Source organism: Rhinolophus sinicus, linkage group LG03 (assembly GCF_036562045.2).
Source record: "Rhinolophus sinicus isolate RSC01 linkage group LG03, ASM3656204v1, whole genome shotgun sequence".
Lineage (NCBI taxonomy): Eukaryota > Metazoa > Chordata > Mammalia > Chiroptera > Rhinolophidae > Rhinolophus > Rhinolophus sinicus.
This window is the reverse complement of record NC_133753.1, coordinates 124104774-124121054: the sequence shown is the minus strand read 5'-3', so window position 1 is coordinate 124121054 and position 16281 is coordinate 124104774. Positions and strand designations below refer to the sequence as shown.

The 16281-nt window shown below is 34.2% G+C and overlaps 1 long non-coding RNA gene across 1 annotated transcript in view; it reads right to left on the bottom strand.

The window, feature by feature from the left end:
• The window catches only part of LOC141570676 (uncharacterized), a 285839-nt gene that overhangs the window by 233458 nt on the left and 36100 nt on the right, over window positions 1-16281 (bottom strand). Inside the window, exon 3 of the long non-coding RNA XR_012494975.1 lies at window positions 12424-12474. This is a non-coding gene — a long non-coding RNA (uncharacterized LOC141570676). The remainder of the gene's footprint in view (window positions 1-12423; window positions 12475-16281) is intronic.

Below are 16281 nucleotides of genomic sequence, written 5' to 3'. Positions count from 1 at the left end.
TCGGGTAAATTAACTCAACAATCTCAACAAGAATATATCCAAAATATCTTAAAGTCTAAAATGTTTTCATATCTAGTTCATAAAGCTGGTATAGCAGCTTGATTTATAATCAACAATTTGTTCCTTGTGGGGGAAAAGAAACATATCATACAGTAGATCTCATATGCATACTCACTCCAAGTTAGTAATAGTATGAACTTTAAAGCAAAAGCATCGAGGGAAATAATAGTGTTACCTTTTAATTGATAAGTAAAGTATTTAGTCTTGAAATATGTCATTTCTGTTCAAGTTGTAATTTGAGCAACATATGCTGGCAAATATTAAAACAATAATTGTCTTAACCGATTAGTAACCATATTTTGTAGAGTCAAGTTTTTATTTATATTTTTAATCTGCTATCAGTAAGGAAGAAGACATATAACATTTAAAATTATTTTTAGGAGATATAATCAAAAGATTTGTATTTCAAATGTTATATACACTCCAAATATCTAAACCCACTTGTATTTATTCTTTAAAAGAAGAAAAGAAAGGAAAAAAGGTCAATTTCTAATTTCACAGAACATTAGTGTGTTTTGAAAGTATTGATTTTGCTTCTGACAGAGTTATTTCACTCCATTAGAAAATTATGGCTTAGAGGTTATTAGAAATATAACAGAATATTACATGTGCATGATGACAATTTATTACTGAGCTTTCTCAATTTTATTTCCTCTAGATTTTCACTTTCCTTTATGTGAATTCCAGACATGCCACTCTACAAGGTACACATCTTAATGATAACACATTTTAATTTGTTAATTGTATTAGAAGAATTTTCAGAATAATTATTCAGACCATTTGGTATATTTCAAGTTATATTGTATGAATATTCTAGGAATGAAAATAAATATAACATAATTTTCACCTATGTTCATGAATCTACTCATAGAAGTATTCAAACTAGATTATACATAGCAAAATTCTTCATCATTTACCTTGACTAGCAAGTATTGGTATCTCTAAGTTTTTATTTCCCCAACTCAACTGAAAATGGAAAATATTTTTTTTTTTAGAGGTTGCATTATCCTATCCCAAAGATATTATGTGGCATTTTTTAGAACAGGAAAAATGGGATGATGAAAAGGAAATCTTGGAAAACTCAATTATTCTTGTTCTGCTTAAATCTGGAAGAAGAAGAGGCAGGAAGAAATTAAGCGCATCATATGGGATAATTCCCATATGCTTTTTAAATTATGTAGCACTATGCAAACTAAAGATATGTATTCAGAAATCTTGACATATTTCCCTTTAATTGTTCAGCATCATAAAAGACAAAACATAACTCCTTAGAGTTTTGGAACTGAACACACATTAAATATTTTAGTCCAAAAAAATAGTGAGTTGGCCTGTATAACTAGTTGACATCAGAATTGAGGCTAAGTTTCTATTATTTCACTCACTCTTTACTTGGCATATTAATTTTTTTAACATTTCTATATTGTTTCAATATTGGCTCTTTCTTAATACACATATTTCTTCGCTGAGCATGTCAGCCACTTCCTTGATGATTTGAAGGTTTTTATAAAAGTGCAACAAGAAAACATTGAAGGGTTTTTAATGGGGAAATAGCATGACCCAATTTATGTTTTTAAAAGGTCTGTCCACTGCATGAAGAATGAATTAGAAGTTTGCAAGAGTAGATGCCAGGAGACATGTATAGAGTTGAGATGATACAGCGAGGATGAGGGTAGGACTCTACAGATGGAGAAAAGTAGAAAGATTAAAGATATATTTGAAAGTACACAAGAGTCCATAAGACTCAATGATAAATATAATATGTGATGATAAGAAAGAAAGAATGACCCTTGGTTTTAGCATTTCATCAATTAAGGATAACTTTATTTTGAGTCTTTTTTTCCTCTATGTATGAGGAACTTGTATCTTTGCTGTATTAATTCAGAGTATACTGTTCTTGTCCTATAATTCAGCTTTCCCTACACTTCAGCAATTCACCAATATCACTGATTTTTCATCATCAGTGCTCTGTGCTCTTGTGGTCCCACATTCTGAGGGATGATCTCCCACCCAATGGAATTATTTTAAAGTGACTCTATCAAAGTCCTGGAGAGTCACAGGTTCTCACATAAGTATTAAAACTCCATAGCTTTGAGTTAAGAATAGATCACACATAAACAAAATGTTCTATTTTCACTTTTCTGAAAGGCAGTTCTCTTTGGGGAAATAAGAGTATGCTGATGTTTGTCTATATTTAGAATCCAGTTGACTCTATTTGAATCTACTTATGTTTCATAATTTTTCTGACTTTTTTGTTGTTTTTAACTGAGTAACCACTGGTTTTCACAGAGTTTTCATAAAGCTCTTCTAGGTGTCAAACTCTAATAACTTTGATTATGAATATAATAAAAATTATGTAATAGTATGTAAGAGCTTATTAAAAATAAAGATAACTACATAACACAAAGCAATCACACTTCAGCTCAGTAAAAACTCCACATTACATTAGAAAATAAACTGTCTCCCCTTACAAACAGAATTGAAAACTATAAAAATAAGTTGCACATAGAAAACTCACTTTCTCTAGGTGGTGAACACACACTGTGATATATAGATGATATATTACAGAATTGTACACTTGAAACCTATGTAAATTTACTAACTACTGTCCCCCCAATAAACTTCAAATAAAATAAAAAAATAAAACTCACTTTGTCATTAATTGCCATTTATGTGTCTCAGTTATATCTAACTTATTAAAATATAAAAATTTAAATATTACACAAGAACATCAAGAAGATTATCTTGGAAGAAAAATATAGTCACTGCTCATCACATTGCATGTGTATCAACTGAAAATTAAAATCATAATGCTGCCTGAAAAGAGACCAAATACTCATTCTAGTTGGTAATATTATGAGTGATATTAATTTTTCTTTAGCTATTATATTTTTTAATTTTATACTATTAGTTTGTAAAACTTTTGAGATCAAATAAATGTTATCATATTTAATGGAAAAAATAAAAGACATACTTACTCCCTGATTTCAAAACTTACTACAAAGGTACAGCAATCAAGACAGGGTGCTACTGGCACAACAGTAGGTCAATGAAATACAGTTAAGAGTCCAGAAATAAACCCTGAAATTTGTGATCAATTGGTTTAAACAAAAAATACCAAGACAATTCAGTGGGGAAAGAATAGCTTTGCAACAAATGAAGCTGGGACAACTAAATATCTACATGCAAAAGAATGAATTTTGACCCTCTCACACCACTAAAAAATGGATCAAAGACCTAAAGGTAAGAGCTAGAACTATAAAAGCTGTTAGATAAAATAGATAAAACCAAGGCATAAATCTTTGGGACTTTCAATTAGGCAATGGTTTCTTAGATCTGACACTAAAAGCACAAGCAATGAAAGAATAACTGATAAATTGAACTTCATCAAAATTAAAAAAGCTTATGATTTGAAGGACACCATCAAGAAGTAAAGTAACAACCCACAGAATGGGAGAAAACATTTGCAAATCATATACTTATAAGGGGTTTGTATCCAGAATATATAAAGAATTCTTACAAGTCAACAATAAAAAAAGACAGAGTCAAATTTTAAAATGGGAAAAGGGTTTGAATATACCTGCTTTCTCCAGAGAGATATGTGAATAGCCAATAAGCACATGGAAAGATGTTCAAAATCATTAGTCATTAGGGAAATGCAAATCAAAAGCATAATGAGATATCAGTTCACACCAGTAGGATGATTATTACCAAAAAGACATACAGTAACAAGGCAAGGATGTGGAGAAATTAAAACTTTCGCATATTGCTATTGGGAATGTAAAATGATAGTGTCGCTCTGGAAAACAGTCTGGCAGTACCTCAAAATATCATACATAGAGTTACTATATAACCCAGCAATTTCACTCCTAGGTATCTATGTGAAACTTATGAAAATGTATGTCCACACAAAAACTTGTACATGAATAGTGGAAACAGCACAAATGTTCATCAACTGATGAAAGGATAAACAAAATGTGGCCTATCCATACAATACAACACTATTTGCCAATAAAACGGAATGAAGTACTGACACACACAATAAAGATAAACCTTGAAAACATTATGTTAGATGAAAGAAGCCAGATACAAAAGGCCACATATGACATACTATTAATTCCATTTATATAAAATGTCCAGAAAAGGCAAATCTATAGAGATAGAAAGTAGATTAGTGGTTGCCAGAGACTGAGATATGAAGCAGGGGTGGGGAGTGACTATTAATGAGTACAGGGTTTCTTTATGGCAATGTTCTAATTAGATTTTGGTGATAGTTTCACAATTTTCTAAATACAATAAAAGCCATTGAACTATATGTACACTTCAAATGAGTGAACTTTATGGTATGTAAATTATATATCAATAAAATTTGTATAAGAATACGAGGTCGGACAATTAAGTTTGCAAACTCATCCTAGAAAAAAGCTATACTTCCCTCATTGCTGAATATCACTACAGTCACCTTTGAAGTACTCCCCTTGGGAAGCTATGCACCGATGCCAGGGCCTAGTCCACCCTTCAAAGAATTTTGGAACTCTTTTTCTGGACTGGCCATCAGAGCTGTCACCATATTACCCTTGATGTCCTGACTGTTATCTAATGTCTTCCTTTTAATATTTCCTTTATCCTTGGATAAAGAAAGAAGTCATTGGGGGGCAGATCAGGTGAGTAGGGAGGGTGTTCCAATACAGTTATTTGTTTACTGGCTAAAAACTCCCTCAAAGACAGTGCCGTGTGAGCTGGTGCATTGTCGTGATGCAAGAGCCATGAATTGTTGGCTAAAAGTTCAGGTCGTCTAACTTTTTGACGCAGCCTTTCCAGCACTTCTAAATAGTAAACTTGGTTAACTGTTTGTCCAGTTGGTACAAATTCACAAGGAATAATCCCTTTGATATCAAAAAAGGTTAGCAACATCATTCCAACAAGTTCACAAACTTAATTGTCAGACCTCGGTATTCACAGCAATAGTATTTGTAACAACAGAAAATTGAAAGCAATCCAAATATCCATCAATAGTGGAACAGATAAATAAACTTGTATATTTGTAATCTGCAATGTCCATAGCAGTGGCAATAAGGAAGCTGTATACTAAGAGCATAAATAGAGAAGAAACTCAAAAACATATCATTGAACAGTAGAAGCAAGATACAGAAGTACACAGAATGATTCCATGTATAGAATTCAAATAGATAAAACTAAATGAAGTTCACTCTTTTCTGAATTGATAACTCATTTAAAGAAAAAAAAATCAGTGTCAGTGTCATGGTTAACAATTTGTCCATATTATAAAATGTCTATATTACAAAATCTATAACTTTAACTTTTAAAGTTAAATATTATTTTTCTGTGAAAGACTTTCTTCTCTAAAAATAGACACCATCAATATTTTTATCTTCATTCTGTACTTTCTTTTAGCAAATTCTTATTTAAAGAAAGTTAAAAAGAAAGACTATCTCTTGATACCAAATGTCAGCATAGTTGATGCATAAATATTAAGCATTACAAGAACATCCACTGAACACCAGAAACCAAAGGGTAAGTCCACATTCTATCCCGCAGTGAATGATGGCAGGTTAAGGGCGTGCCGTTGAGGACAGAAGCACTTCCATCCAATTAGTCATGAAAGACCTCCTAGAGCCTCATTACTTCAAGATCTTCTGTTTTGAATAAAAACAAGTTATGAAATCAAAAGACTTTTGAGAATACTAAATTTTCTAAATAACACTATTTGGTAGAAAAATTCCCTATATATATATGCCTTACTTTTTCTAAGCCCAAGTTTAAATGACCAGGCAGAATTCTTCCGGAAAATCACTAATCAATGTTTTCAATTTAAGAAAGGTCATAGATAGAACCATCAAGTTATTCGATGCAGTGGCCACATGAGAAAGATGCCTCATATATACAATGAAAAGAATAAAGTATAACAAATTGCTCTGAGTTCCGTATAAAATTCAATCAGTTCTTCTCACTCACTACAGACCAAAACCAAAAAGGGATAAAATATAAAAATGCCAGACCTCCACTTCTAAAAGCACCTTGTGAATAATACCTGGTAAAGATAATGTACACTTACTAAACAAAGAAGAGTCACCGTTAAGTGAATTCAGTTAACCCACAATGCAACTATGATTCAAGTATGTTTTCCTTCTTCTTTTGAATACAGAACTTAAGAAGATTCCTGGGTCAATCTCACTGAAATATAATGTTGACAGTAAAGTAGTTTAAAGTGTTTTAAGAGTATTCAAGTGTTTTACAGATTTACTTTTATTTTAAAAAGCTATAAATACCTACTATTCCTTATGCTTCCTGGATCTCTCTCTCATCTGCTCCCATCTATTTACTTTCTGTTTTTACTTAAAAGGCTTCAGTTGAATAAATTTTAAAATCTGAACACAAAGCTTTGAAAAATAATTTCCCTTTTATACAGTAAGACAACTTCACTCTAGGTGGGCTGCCTAAACCCACTCCATAGGGAGTGAAGAAATTCTCCCACAATTTTACCCTGAATTGCTCCTTCATTGAAAGAAGAGTCCATGTGAATTTAAAGTATTTTAAGTTCCCTCAAAAAGGAAGCCTATGGGTCTGTGATGAATTAATACCCATCTATGCCATGTCCACAGAACCAGATGCCCGACCTCTGCACAAATTCCAGTGTCACAGAGCATTTCCTGTGACTTGATGCCAACCATTTCTTACAGGTGAAAATAATTGCAACACACAATTATAAGTTAGTTTGATGAGTACCCATGGTCTTTCCTTGGAAAGCAAACAAAGAAATATTCCTAACTCCATACAGAAGACCTGAGGCTTGACAAGTACTATTGAGGTACGTATGAGGGGGACTCAAATCCCCTAAATTTCAGGATTGGATATTTTTTTTTTAAACTTTGGATACTAATTAATCTCTGAAAGACTAGTGAGGCAGAACAATGGCAGCCACCATAAGACAGAGTGTAAAATGTACTCATTGCTTAAAATGGTGGGGTTGCCCTAGCAAACTGCACTGATTACAAAGCAATGGAGACTATGGAACAAAAATTAAACTAATAATCAAAAGACATGTCCTAATAAGGCTATAACTAAGACCCTGAGGGTCTTCTCTGATTTCCCATCTGTAAAATTGGCATAACATTTCCAAATCTGTTTCATAGGAACATACCAAAACTGATACATAGATATATGGCTATACGCAAGGCTTTGTTATAAATATTGAAAGTTCAGATACACTCTTTAGGTCTTTAGTGATCTGTTTAGGTCACAAACTGGTTATTTCTTGTGTTACTGAAGCATAGACACATCATTCAAAGGATTCAAATCCTGTCCTTGATTAAAGGTATTCAATGGCTCTCTTTACATACATTTTACCAAACTAGAACCATAAGGATCAACAAATTGTCTCTCATTTTCAACTACAATTAAATGGCAAATCTGCCCTGAAATCTTTTGTTAGGATGTAATCATATTTTAAGAAGTATTGTGTTGTGTATGTGTATATGTATTTCCTAGCTCAGCCTCTAGGAGAACCTAGATTCAATGACACACCAGTAACAATGAGCATATCTGGCACCCAGATCTTGTTTGTAAATACAATTTTCCACTCAAGGAAACAGGACTCTTGGGAGAAATGGTTGATCTGAGTGTTAGAGTAGGGGAAACACAAGATGAACGTGGAATGTCTTGTTTCAGAAAGTAAGAAGTGCTCAAAATACAATAAAAATTAGAACATTTTTAGCATTAAAAATAAGTTATATAATCACCATATTATAATCCATTGGATAAAATAAGAATCTATGATTTCATGTTGAAATAAATGATGCAAGGGAAGGTGGGAGGGAGGAAGGGAGGGAAGGAGAGGATGGAAAAACATTTTTGACAGTAGAATGCCAACTAATAATAGTAGAAAAAATAATGGTGTTAGAAAAATCCCTATTTTTAAAACATAGCAAAATAATACTAATAATTGATGTGTGCATTTCTGAGAAAGCTATGAGAAGCCAGCTCTCTTCCTCTCTCCCTGGATTTAGATGAAGAAGCCTGTAATCCTGGGAGTAGTTGGCAATCATGCTGTAATATTTTATAGTGTCTCAATGTGCTTTTCAGCTCTCAACAATGAAATAAAGATGGAACCAAGATAGAATAGGAAAATGGTGGGAAAATGAGTACGTGATGCCATTTTTGAGTTGGTGAATGAAACCAACCTTAAATCTGCCCTAACTCAGGACTTCCAGGTACATAAATCATTACATTTGCTGTATTCTCTACCTCAGTTTTCTTATATGCAAGCAAAGCACACTTACTGGTATAGACTTGTGGTCTCAAAGTTTAAGTTTGTCTTTTTATAAATTTGGTTTCTATGACATTATTCAATAGAATCAATGTAAGATCTAGTCATTATCACTGCACAGACATTGGACTTTTCAGGGCCTCAGTCTCATGATTTTAGATGGTTTTGAATATATTAATAAGAAACAACTACAAGTCAATGGAAATACAAAATGCAGATATTGAAAATTCCGTAAGTCTGAGTTGAGCAACCGTGATTGTGTCTAAATATGATTCTAAGTAGTATCCCTAAATCCTAGTAGACAGCCTATAACATAGGCAAAAGTTTTATATCCCTTTTTCCCCACTCACAAAAGAATTAGAAATAAATTTTTAAAAATAACAACATTTCAGTAATGAAGAATAAACTAGAAGTCTAGAGCAGAAAAGCAAATAAACATAATACATAATGCCTTATAAGATTTATAAGGTGAAAAGAAGTATTAAATTAAATATTAAAAAGGAATGAAGACAAAAATAAAAAAGAAATGAAGACAGAGTTTAAAAAGGATTTAAGAGAAAAGGAGTAAATACCGCACATAGACAAAGATCCAACACAGAAAATAGGAGTCTCTGTGAAAACCCAAGCAAGGTTTGAGAACATTTGTTAAAAACTACAAATTCAATAAAACGTCCCTGAAAGTTTTTCTTGGAACTACATATTGAGATTCATAATTACCAATACCAAGACATATACCAGTAAAATGGTTGGACTTTAAAGAAAAAGAGAAATTTCCTTTGAGCATTTTTAAAAATGAGCAAATGACATAAAGGAAGGAAAATAGATTTTCATCTAATTGTCATCTTTAGGCACTGTTTTGTGCCACAAGAAAATGAGGTAACATAGATAGTTAAGACTTCTAAGACAGAAAATGTGAGCCAAGGATTTTATCCAATCCAAACTGACTTTCAAGTGTAAAGAGCACATATTGACATCAATGTGCAAAACCTTAGGGACTATTGTTCCCATGAGCCTTCCTGAGGATTCCACTGGAGAACAAGCTTCAGACAACCTGAATGACCAGAGAGAGATTACCATAAGATATGAGGGTAAGCATGAAATAGTTTCATGTAGAACTAAATGAGTATTAAGAGAGATAGTATAGTACTTAATGATTGTAAGCTCAAACAACATAGACAGCAGAATCATTGAAAAAGGAGGGAAGCGGGAGGGAGAATAAGGAGAACATATGCAGAGCAAATTTTTAACTGTTTGGAGTAATGATATCGGTGGTAATAGCAGTAGCATTGCTATTATGAGTTTGTTATTGTACAATGTACAATAAAGCAAGGGAATAACTATGGGATTCACAGTGTGGAAGAAAGGAGATGCAGGTAGAATAAAGAAGATGTTAAGTAGTACTGGGGTATCCCTAGTGCTCAGATTGGTCTTGAAATATCATTTGCACTAAAATAAACCCAGGTTTCTCGGAGTGTGCCCTCAGTAAGGCAACAGTGTCCCATAATGGGGAGGAAATTGGCTTTGGGGAGATGAAAAAAATCCTACATTACAATGGTCTGTGGTTTTCTAAAGCTCAATTCTACACACACACAAAAATTTTATTCCTTAATATTTGATTTCCTTTGTTAAGGATATATTAATATAATTTTAATTTAATGTAATTTTTTCTCTTGGGGGGTAACAATTCTTTAAAAGATCAAGAGACACTGTCTCACAGAAAATAATTTAGTGGTTACCAGAGGGTAAGGGGGAGAGGGGGCTGGTAGATAAGTGTAAAGGAGATCCAATATATGGTGATGGAAAGAGAACTGACTCTGGGTGGTGAACACACAATGTGAGATACAGATGATGTATTACAGAATTATACCCCTGAAATCTATGTAACTTTACTAACAATTGTCACCCCAATAAACTTTAATTTAAAAAGAGAGAGAGACTGTCTCAGAAACAGGACTGATTCTAAATCTGGGGAGGAAATACATAAAATAAATCTGGAACATCTTTTCATGCCAGAAGGGAGGAAGCCATCAAAAATTATTATGGTTATGTAAAAAAAAAAAAAGAAAAAAAAAGAAACCCCAGGAATCAACTTGAAGAGGCTCCCACCTGCCAAAGATGTATAAGTTGAGCTTCAACAAAGATAATTGCAATTGAAATCCACCACATATATTTAAATCCGTAAGTTGAACAACATCAAAAAGTAGTCATTGGTCACTTTCAGATATTGATAGGGAACTCATTCATTATTTCAATCCTACCTTTCTATTATGTACTATACCCCTGGGTAATCATTATTTTGTGAACTCAATGAATTAAGAGATACAGACTGCTCACATCACAATAGAGACAACCAGACTTATGGTTTTTCCACACCAATTAGAGTCTTGCCAAAGGTACTGGACCTGAGTCTGATCACATTCTAGATCCATCTGCCAAATATTATGCCAGGAAATAAAAGTCATTTAAAAAAATAGTGACTTTGTATCAAAAGGACACAGGGCAACTTAACAGTTCTTACTGGCCAAACTGCATCAAATTGAGCATCAAAATAAATAATGATAGTAATGAGTTTTATCTCATTGAATAAAATAACAATCCATGTGTCCATGCTAATGAAAGAGAAAAAGAAACACACACACACACACCAAAAAAAAAAAAAGAATGAAAAAGAAAAAAGAGGGAGGAGGGAAATATATAGCAATATGTTTATATAAAATAAATATAAAAGGAATGATGGAATTAAAAGTGGCAACCATGATACTAATAATTGAATCAGGCATGAATCAACAATGGGTACTAAACTAATTAGAAGAAATTTTGCTGAGAAACATGATATTTGCATAATTTCAATGCATCTTCCCAAAAAGTACATACTAATTACAAAGGGGGAAAAATAGGTACTTTACAACAGAGAAAACTGAGAGACACGGCCTTAACCAAGTGATTCAATTTAACATTACTAATAATGGGACAAACTGACACTGTATGCTTCCTGATGTGATACACTGAGCAGAAAAAGCAACTGTGTGATATTCCTGCCAAAATTGCATAAATGGAATTTAATGATGAGGAAATATCAGACTTGTAAAGTGAGGGACATTCAACCAAAAAGTAAAATAAAATACTGGCGTGTACTCTTCAAAAATGTCAAGGTCTTTATAGTTTACAGTCCAATGGCATTTTTAAGCAAGATGATTTGACCTGATTAAAACTTTTTAAAGATTATTTGGGGTTGCATAAGGAAGAATGGACTGAATGTGTGGGAGAGAAATGTGGAAATCCATCACACCATTTGGCAAACAATTACCCATAGATTCCTTCACGTGGACCTAAACAAGACAGTTATGAAACTGATGGTTGAATTTTTCACCTTAGAAAAAGGGAAAAAAGGGAGAACGGAAACCACTTCTGATTTGACACTGATCGATTCCAATTGATTTTTGCTTAAATAAAATCTTAAGAATTTAAAAGAAAACAAAATCCCTTGTGAGAATAACTAATATCTCTTTTTTCTCTTTAATTAACATTTATTGGGGTGACAATGGTTAGTAAAATTACATAGTACAATTCTGTAATACATCATCTATATATTACATTGTGTGTTCACCACCCAGTCAGTTCTCCTTCCATCACCATATATTTGATCCCATTTACCCTCTTTTACGATCACCCCCACTTCAGTTACCCTTTGGCACCACTAAACTATTGTCCATGTCTATGAGCTGATATTTCTATTATGAAACTGAAGCTTTGCTAATATCATATTAATTTAAAAATATAGGATAAACAAATCTTGATGATTTAGAATGCAATGTGGAAATTACCTTTTCACTTGTTCCTTGGGCCCTGGTGATTTATTTCAAGCCTTGATGCTGTATTCTGTGGACTTTACCTACTCACAGCATATTTCTCAGTAAATTAGTAAAATTTCTAAGTAAAATACCAAAATTATACTTTGTTGATGTTTCTCAAGATGAAAACAATCAGAAACAGGGCTACCTACTGGTTGCATTCAGCTTTGCTTTCACTGTTATGAAATTCATGCTTCCATAAACTGGCAGTAATAGAATTTCACCTACCTTATAAATAGCACTTTTCGAGATGGATAAAATGTTATCTCCAACAGCGATCTGCCACAAAACAAAAAACAAACAAATCAAACAAAAAACCCTCTAATTTTTCTCATTGTTGGGTGAAATGTGGTGGGGTTTTTTTCTGCCAAATATCAACCCACAGAAACAACAGGACATAGTCTGAAGTTCATGAATTAAAATTTTAATTAAACTGAATTACTATGAGTGTCTTAGATATCTTTACTGAACTTTTCTGCCAACTTTAAGGAATACCCATTGCTGTCTATGACTTGTAATTTCTAGCTTGACTTTTCTCTCATAAGTAATGTTTTAGGAAATACAGTTAAAATGGTAGAAAAATATAGAAATTGTATGTTTCTGAATTACATGAATTTCAGACCTTGTTCATATCTTCCTTTATGAATTAATCAAACATTGAGTTAAATGTCTACCTAGTGTAACCTAAATACAATACCACACCTTCCCCATTATCCTCACTAATTTCCCCTACTTACATTTAGAAATATAAAACTAAATAAATCCCAATAACTTTATTTTTTCTGAGTAGAAAAGAAGAGTTGGATGACATTAAAGAATGAAATGTAACAGCACAAAAAGAAGTGAAAAATCTGCAAAGGATTTGGGATAGTTTGTTTGATTTGGGCTACAGAGTACTATTTTAGCCTAAATTGCTCATCCTGGCTTTCAAAACTGAGAAAAGCAAGCAGAAAAAAGATCAGATTTTTAAATTCTCTTTGGGCCAGCTTCAGGCAAGCCATTTTAACATAGATATTGACCAGTGGCAGAATAGAAATTATTTTCTTGGACATGTGGTTATGAAATCAAATTTGGAATAAATTCAAACAAACCTGGTATTGGAAGATATAGCTTCTATGAAATGAAAGTCATTATTTTAAAGCACTCTTTGCAACCTAATCAAATTTACCAGAGTGAATTTTAAATAGTAAGTTTGAAATATTTGCTGAATATTTGCACTTTATTTGCAGAATTCATTTCATGCAAATTTTCAAAACTGTATTTAAAGTAAAGCACATCAGACTTATTAAATTATTTGAATGATAGCTAGTACAGGGAAACCCTGGAAGTCAGTTTAATTTCCTTCTACTTCTTTCCAACTCATATCCTTTTCTTTTACTCTTGTTGACAAGCTCTCAAGACCCCACTGTTCTTGCTCTGTAGGATGGTAATTGCCATATGAAGCAGGAAGATTTAAACACAAAATGCATTAAATATGCCAGAGTCAAGCTTACAGTGTGGCAATTGCCTGCATCATGTGATTTTAAAAGTTCCAAAACGCCTCCTTACCCCCCCTCCCCCATTTTTGCTCACTGGCTTCTCTATACTTCAGAGCCAGACATTTTCAAGCTTCCACTCTTGGACCCAAGGAAGTAGAGACTCTTGCCTCATAAATACTAATATTACCTAGGAGAAAGCATAGCAAGACTTAAATGAAAGGGAAAAGAATCAAGTTATAAGAGTTCTAAGCTTAGCACATTAGTGGGAGACTGTGAAAGCCAAGCTAGTTAAACTGGAAATTCATCTACAGTGTATTTGTATGGTAAAATGAGGCAGGTATAGGGTCAGTAAACTGGAACCTTGGTGGATAAGTAACTTCGTGGCTAATGGTTGCTCACTTACTGGGGAAAAATGAACTGTCCCACTGGAGCAGAAATTCAAAGTCTTGAAGCAAATCTGATTCAGTGGAGACAAGGAAAGCCAGTCACGTAAGAAGCAAGAGACGTATAGGTCAGAGGAGTTTTGCCCTGGGTCTGGCGATTTAAGACAAAAGAACTATCCAGAGTGAGTTGATGGAGGAGTGTGAGAAGACATCACAAGCAAAATATATTAAAGAAGGACAGAAGACAGTTATGAAGACCAGGAGTAGGCACTAAACTAGAAAAGGGGTAAGAGAAGGATTTTGAAGTGAAAAAGAGAGACCAGAAAGGTGTAGATAACCAAAGGAAAGAAAGAATTTCAAGAAAAAAAAATGTCTAGACAATAGTGTTAAACACCAGAGAGAAACAAGTGGAATAAGGACTATTTAAATGATGCTGGGTAACGAGGTAATGTCAGAAGCATGGCGGTGTGAGGGGTCCCCACTGTGACCTCTCCACTTGAAGTTGCAAGTTGAACAGCTATAATTCAACAAATGATTCCCTGTGCAACACACAAAAATGTCTGAGAGATCCACACATTGAAACATCTGAAGGTGGGTGAATCGGGGTGAACAGGGGAGGAGAAAAAGGGGAAATGCAGAGACACGGCTGCAGAGGCAGCCCGGAGCTCATTGTGGTCCGGGGAAAGAGGAGGACTGAGACGACAGGTGCACTTCCTGTGGCTCCCAGTGTTCCAGCCTAAGAGATCAGAATATAACAAGGCTGAACCCAGTGATTGGGGCAGAGACCCTGGGGCAAAGACCAAACACAGGAATGTGACAGCTTTCATCTAACAGCCCTCACTGCCAGGTGGAAAACAAAGCCATGGAGCCTGGCTGCCTCCCAGAACCCACCCACAGCTTGCCTCCCAGGCACACTCCTGTACTAGCAGAAAGCACTAGAAAAAACACACGTAGCAATGTCAAGTTAAACAGCAGAATATATACAGCCCTGAGAACTGGAGAGACAGTTCCTGAGTGGCAGACCTACACTACGACTAATTCCAGCAACAAAGGAAGAGATATAGGGTCAAAGAAGCTGTGGTCTAGCAGTTGCCATTATTTGCAGGAAAACAAAGACAGAAACACACCCGTCACTTCACCCAGCCCACCATGCCGCCACCTTTCGTGGATGATCCCAGCGGGGATACCCTGGGCTACTGAGGCACACAACTCTGCATCTGGCTACAGGGGCAGCACTGGGATTTCAGGGGTTCAGAACTCAATTGTCTAACACATCCTCCCATGGGGGTGATATCCTTTGACCTACGGGACCTGGTCACAGAGGTGATGCTCAACTTTCCAGGAAATATTCCACCAAAAGAAGCTGGAACTGGGCAAAAGAAAATAAAACTCCCCAGTGCTACCTGCTGGAAAACAAAAGAAAGACCTACTCATATCAACCGGCTGCAAAATTCATTTTTGTAGATGCCCAGAAAGAGAAATAATCTGTCAATTATAATGAATAACCAACAAGGCAGCTCAGAAGAAAACAAAAAAGGAAAATCTGCAGAAAATAAACATGGATATATGCAACTTAAATGATAGGGAATTCAAAATTGCTGTTCTGAAAAAACTCAACAAGATGCAAGAAAACACAGAGAGGCAGTTTAATGGAATCATAAATAAAATCAATGAACAAAATATACTTTATCAAAGAGATTGAAATTTTTTAAAAGTACTAAATAGAAAATTTGGAGCTGAAGAACTCAATAAAAGAGATGAAGAATTAAATAGCAAACTTAGAAAATAGAGCTGACCAGATGGAGGAAAGAATCAGTGACATCGAAGTTAGAAATCTGGAAATGACACAAATGGAAGAAGAGAGACTTGAGAGTTAAAAGAAATGAAAGAACTCTACAAGAACTGTCTGACTTCATCAGACAGAGCTATATAAGAATAATGAGTATATCAGAAGGAGGCAAGAGAGAGAGAAGGGTACAGAGAGTTTATTCAAATAGTCAACGAGAACTTCCCAAACCTATAGAAAGAACTGGGTCCTCAAGTCCAAGGAGCAAACAGGTAATACCTAATTACCACAATCCTAAAAAGCTTTCTCCAAGGCACATTATATTGAAACTGTCAAAAATTAATAACAAAGAAAAAATTCTCAAGGCAGCCAGGGAAAAGAAGACAGTAATCTACAAAAGAAAGCCCATTAGATTATCATCAGATTTTTTGCAGAAACT